Source organism: Myotis davidii, unplaced genomic scaffold (assembly GCF_000327345.1).
Source record: "Myotis davidii unplaced genomic scaffold, ASM32734v1 scaffold2147, whole genome shotgun sequence".
NCBI lineage: Eukaryota > Metazoa > Chordata > Mammalia > Chiroptera > Vespertilionidae > Myotis > Myotis davidii.
This window is the reverse complement of record NW_006297892.1, coordinates 33,599-40,216: the sequence shown is the minus strand read 5'-3', so window position 1 is coordinate 40,216 and position 6,618 is coordinate 33,599.

Sequence of the window (6,618 nt, the reverse complement as noted above, 5' to 3'; positions counted from 1 at the left end):
CATGTAAATTCTGGATTATTGGGGGAGGGGAAAAGCAGCAGATAAATGAGTTTAGGCTGAACCTTACTTTGGTTTGCTCTCTTAAGTCTCCAAACTCCTTCAACACTTCCAGCTCCGCACATGTCGCTCTCTCCTGCCTCAGAACACCTAGTGCTGCCCAGATGCACTGGCTGAGCTCTCCAGGCCTCTAACTCCGAGCAGCAGCCAGGACCCATCTACAGGCAGGACTCAGAGGCCTCCATGAGGTCATCTGCCCATCAAGTCTGTTCCTCTTGCTTATCCCTCATTTTCGTCGGGGAGGCATGATCTATGCTGGAATCAAGTCAGAAACTCCCTCTGCCTTTGACGTATGGTAGCAACCATGTTTGGATAAATGTTTAACATTTTAACCCTGTTGACTTGGCTTCTGTCATTATTTGCTTGCTAAAACAATAGAAAAGTTACTTTGATTTTCTGAACTTATGCGTGCTATCCCAATCGATTGAATCCTTTACTGTTGGTGGATTGAATATCCCATTAATTGTGATCTCACTGGTTTTAGAAAGCACATTCTTCTGTACCTGGGAATAATTATCCTAAATTACCTCAGTGGCTCCAGATAATGTGTTCCTGTCAACTCAGAGGTCCCAAGACCCAATGGCTCCTGATAATGTGTCCGTGTCAACTCAGAGGTCCCAATGGCTCCAGGCAATGTGCTTCTGTTGATTCAGTGATCTGGAACCCCAAAACTATAATTTAATTAACATGCTCAATTATACTTCTGAAAACTGCTTTTTTGCAAACCAAATGATCCTCATTCCAAACCCTGAGATGTAATCAATACGTTTGTGATTTTTTGCCTTTATAAATCTGGTATTGGGGCTAGGTAAGGACTGTGAGATTTGGAGAGCAAAATGCCCCCCTCATAGTCCCGGATTTGCAATAAATGTGACTCCTTAGTCCGACTTCTTGAGGCATCCTTGTGTGATTCACGGGGTATACCTGGACCTCAGCCATTGACTTCCCCAATTAAAAATCGTACTTTCACCTGCTCTGTGTTCCTCTGGGCATATTCCTCTTCTTAGAGTTGGACCTCAGGCAAGTTCATCTCTGTGCTTCAGTGTCCTCAGGTAGCCAAGACGCTGTGATTTTAATGCCCCTATTATTTTGGCAACTGGAATGAAATAATTTAATTCTTTTCTTTCTTTTGAAATTTATCTATTTATTTATTCTATCAAATTTATTAAGGTGACATTGGTTAATAGGATTATATATGTTTCAAATGTATATTTCTCTGATACATAATCTTTACATTGTATTGTGTGCTGTGAATGATGCATCCATTTGCAGCTAGCGTTCAGGATCTGAAAAAGGGGCCATGCACAAATGAATACATTAGACAAAAAGTAAGAATTTAGAAGGCATGAGGAGGCAGGTGTCAAGTTCCCTTTAGTGGGGAAGGTCCCTGACTTCTGGGTCCTGTTTGCTTATATTCACTTGAATACACATTTGTCCTTTAGGAATGCATACAGGCATATCAAAAGTAAAGTTTAGTAAACAGTAAGAAGATCACCAGGTTCGTGGATTGCCTTGAGTCATTTGGCCAACAGCAGGGCAATATTATGCTGATTTTTAGCCCCGCTGAATATTGTATTAATATGCTAACTACTGTTGGTCTTAGCCTTCAGCATTTCCCCCTTCTTGTTTTCTTAATAAATTTAGAAAGGTGTATGCCATCTGCAGGGCTTGAGTCCCTATAAGACTTTTCATCCCACTTCTGCAGACTAGCAATAAACATATAAGACAATGAAAAGGATTGAGTTCTTTTATGTCCTTTTTAAATTGCTGCCAGGCATCTAAGGAACTAGTTTGCAGTAGGTGCCTTTCTGGGCCATCAGTTCTTTATGGGTTTCCTTCTCAATCACTGTCCCTTGTGACATGGCAGCAATGTTATTCGAGTTCTGGATGGTGGACAAACGGTGGGCAATGACAATGCAGGTCTGATCTGCTTTGGCTCTGTCGAGGGCAACCTGCACCATCACACAACTGATGACTGCTAGCCTGGTAAGCTTTCTTCACCATCCCCCAGGTCATCTCTGGACTGTTTCTCCTGTTTCATTCTACTCCCATTTCTTATCTTCAGCGTGTTGCTCAGGGCTTCTGCTATCTGTGGCTGGAGTAGTCTGGTCAGTTCCTCTCTCAGATCCATGTTGAATGTTCCTTGCAGGAATCCACAAGAGCTTGGATGAGTTTTCTGGAAATACACAAGCTTATCCTCAACCAGTGGTTAACAAGGGGTCCGGATCCTTCCATAAACCAGATTTAGGATCCTTCCATTTAATGAGACCATTTTCCATTGGCATATTCTGACACCAGTGTAATTCCATGGGTGTCTTAACATTAGCATTACAAGTGAAAAAAATTAAAGTAACTAAGGCTTGAAGTAGTTTACTTACGGAATAGATCACATAGGTTTCAAATATATATATTTCTCTGATACATGATCTTTACATTGTATGTGTGCCCACAACCCTTTGTCAAATCATCTTCCATTACCATACATTTGGCTTTTATTTTTCCCCTTTACTACCCTCCACCTCCTTTTGTCTGGTAACCACTACAGTGTTGTCTGTGTCTATGAGTTTCAGTTTTTTATCTCACATATGAATTAAATCATATTGTTCTTAGGTTTCTCTGACTGAAATTTTTCTTTTTTAATGTACTTTTATTGATTTCAGAGAGGAAGAGGAAGAGATAGAAACATTAATTATGAGAGAGAATCATTGATCAGCTGTCTCTAACACACCCAACTCTGGGGATTAAGCCCACAACCTGGGCACGTGCCCTGACCGAGAATTGAACTGTGACCTCTTGGTTTATAGGTCAACACTTAACCACTGAACAATGCCAGCCAGGCCTGATGGACATTTTTTGCATAGGATAATATTCTGAGGATCAATTCACGTTATCAAAAATGGCAGTATTTCATTTTTTCTCATGGCTGAGCAGTAGCCATAGTAGGTATGTACCACATCTTTATCCAATCCTCTATCAAAGGACACTTGGGTTGTCTCCATGTCTTGGCCACAGTGAATAATGCTGCAATGAACACAGGGGTATATATATCTTTGCAAACAAATATTTTTGAGCTTGGGGTTAGATACCCAGAGGAGGGACTGTTGGATTCTATGATAACTCTATTCTTAATTCTATGAGAATCAACCATACTGTTTTCCTTAGTGGCTGTACCAGTTTAGATTCCCACCAGCCGTGAATGAGTGCTCATTTTTCTTCACAACCTCTCTAACACTTGTTATTACCTGTCTTATTGATAATAGCCATTCTAATAGGTGTGATGTAGCTATTTGTTTGTGTTTGTTTCCTTGTATGAGTGTGGACAAAAGGGGCCACATGCTAACTTGATAAGCTCAGGGAAGACCTGCATGGCGGGCATGCAAAATCAGAGACCTAGAGTAACCACAGGAATGGTCTGAAATTAAACTTTAACTAAAAACAGGTTATAGTAGGTATTCATGTCTCAGGACAGTATTTTCCCTGAAAAAGATCAACGTCCAGCGGTTCTCAACCTATGGGTCGCAAACAATGAAAATACATCCTGCATATCAGATATTTACATTATGACTCATAACAGTAGCAAAATTACAGTTATGAAGTAGCAATGAAAATAATTTTATGTTTTGGGGTCACCACAACATGAGGAACTGTATTAAAGGGTCGCAGCATTAGGAAGGTTGAGAACCACTGGTAGATCTTTACTGAGCCCATTTGTTTTTCTTGCATCTAAGATAACATATCTGTGAAATGTCTGGGTAACTTGTACTAGTAACTTCCCTTTTGTTTTCCAAACCCTTCAGGGCGCAACAAATGGCACCAGGACTTTCCCTCATTGTTATTGTTATCAAGTTAATTGTTAACTGTTAACTATATTAAACTATTCTATATCCATCTATGTAAAGGAAGCATATAATCCATCATTTCACTTTATATCCTATCCCAGCAGTTTTGCCCCTTTGCTTTATCCCACCTCCTTAATCTATCACCAATGAATTTCATAGAACCCACTTATGTATTTTCCTTTTGATGCTAATTTATAAAAACAAGGCATGAATTCCCCATTCTCCAAAGAATTATCTCAATTCGTTGAGGTTCTGTTTCCTGCCATATGTCAACAGTTTGGCTCAAATAAACTCACAAAAATTCTTTACAGGTTTCAATGGTTATTTACTTTAACATGAGATAGAGCTGCTGTGACGCCCCATCCTAGTGGGGTATCCTTATGAAGTAGGTGTCTGTGGGGCCCAGTGCTGGTCTCTTTGTTCTCCCAAGTTGGGTGCTCTAGGAATGTCCCTTGTGTGGGTTAAGTTGGCCCATTTGAGTTAAGCCTCCAGGCTGGGTGACTATAGGGGTGAAGCTCGATCACCAGGTATGAGATGCTTTGCAGGGGCTGCCCTCTCAGGCAGGGCTGTTCCCAGCAGAATCTGGTGCTTGCCGGGATCCCCCTATGGGTGAGCCACTTGTGTGGCTAGTTGTGATGAGCTCTAGTGAGGTCTGAAGGCCTTCCCTGATTGTGTTGGTTCTGGGTCCCCTGGGGTGGGTTTATGTGTAGGTTGCCATCAGTCACTGTTTGTGTCTGTGTGAGCTAGACCTGCATGTGTGTGGGAGGGGCCGAGTTGTGTAAAAAGTTCAGCTTCTCCCAGCTTAGAGCTGCTGACAGATCTGTCTCCAACTGTCAGCTCTTCTGACCGCCCTCCCCCCCAAGTTTGCATCAATGAGGGGAAATTAGTACCTGTTTCAAAGCCAAACCCCTCAGTTTCTGCCAAAGTCTCCAACTCTAGTTCCCCCTAGAAAGGCCTGCTGTAGGTTCAGGTTGGGTGTAGCCAGCTGTCTCCTCTTGAAGAGCAAGTTCAGCCACCCTTGGCTAAGGGGTACAGACCAAAGGAGTCTCCCATTGAGGATAATACTGGCCCAGCCTGCAAGGATGGGCTAAGCACTTCTTCCTGGTCACAGGCAATAGCCTCTGAGGGTCTCACACTTTGCATATCCTCCCCTCTGAGCCACTCTCCCCCCCACAGAATTGTATCCATTGGGGATATTTGGGACTTGGCAGGGCTCATTCAAACAGTCTCCCTTTGGAGACTATAAGAGGTGGGAAGGCACTCCTTAGTCCTGGGACATTAGGGGAGCTCAGATTTGCTTCCCTGCAATGCAGCCTCAGAGACCAGCCCTGTGCAGCTCCCCGGTGCCCTTGTGAAACAGGAATTTTAGGGGAATATAGTCAGGCTTAGGACATTTTCAGAATTGGGGTCCCTGGAAAAACACAGGGTTACAGATTAGGAGAAGGTACATCTCCACAACACAAGGAAGCCAGTTGCAGTAACATTTCCATAAGACAAGGAAGCAGCAACATTTACATCTCCATAACGCAAGGAAGCCAGTTGCAGTAACATTTCCATAAGACAAGGAAGCAGGAACAGGTACATCTCCATAACTCAAGGAAGCCAGGTGCAGGGAGCAGCAATAGTTGTATTTACATAAGACCAGGGAGCTGGGAGTAGCCAAAAAACGTCCATATTTACAAAATAAAGGAGAAAGCCAGAAGGAAAGAACAATGAGGGAGGAGGGCATCACATGTCTAAGGTGGTGTTTGACCTTTGAGTTCAGGAGTTACTATAGTATCCAGTCTCCCCATGTGGGAGTGCATTCTGTGGCACTCTTCCCCTCTCCCCACGTGGGAATCTGTATTTGTTCTTCAATAAATCTCCACCTCTGCTACACTACTTGTAAAGTTCATGATGCAGGAAAACAAAGAGAATCAAGCCAGTCAGATAAGGGAAAGGAGAAGGTTTAATCTGCATCCCTGGGCAAGACTCAAGAGCCCCAAAGGTGGGCCAGTGAATTCGCACCAACAGGGAGGGGGCACTTCTTTTTATACAGGTGTTTGGTGAGGGGCGGGGGCATGAGCTGAGGAAGTTCCCGCTGCAGGGGGTTGGCATGTTGACCTGTTAGAAATTCCAGGGAGGGGCCATTATCTCTGTCACCATCTGCCTTACAGTGGCATTCATCCACTCCTGAGCTTCCCTTGGACCTAACATCCTGGCCTTTTGGTGATAGGGGGCACCGGTTTGTTGTGACTGCTACCTGCTGACCAGGGACAATGAGGGAGTTGAGGGAGGGGATGGGGTTAAAGTCCAGGGTCAGGCAGAGGCTGGTCGGAGAGCAGCTGACTGTAGGGATGGAGAAGGAGTTGATTTACATTCACCCGTGACATCTCCGTGATCCGGGAGTGGATGAACTTGAGGCAGGGGGCTAGGAGAAAAAAGACACAGATGAGAATCAGGGCCCTATCATGGGTAGGACCCAGGTAGCTAAGGGGCTTTGGAACCAGCCGAAAAGAGAGTTGTCCCGGGAGTGTCTTGTATGTCGTTCTTCTGCACGTTTTGCTCCACTACTCCGGACTCATCAATGTAGTAGCAGCATTCCTCCTGAAGGAATATGCAGGTTCCTCCTATTCCTGCAGTCAGGAGGTCTGAGATGCACTGGTTCTGTAGGGCTACCCGGGCTACTAATGGAGGCTAAAGAGGAGGTAGTAGACTCCAGAGCTAACTGGTGCTTGTCATT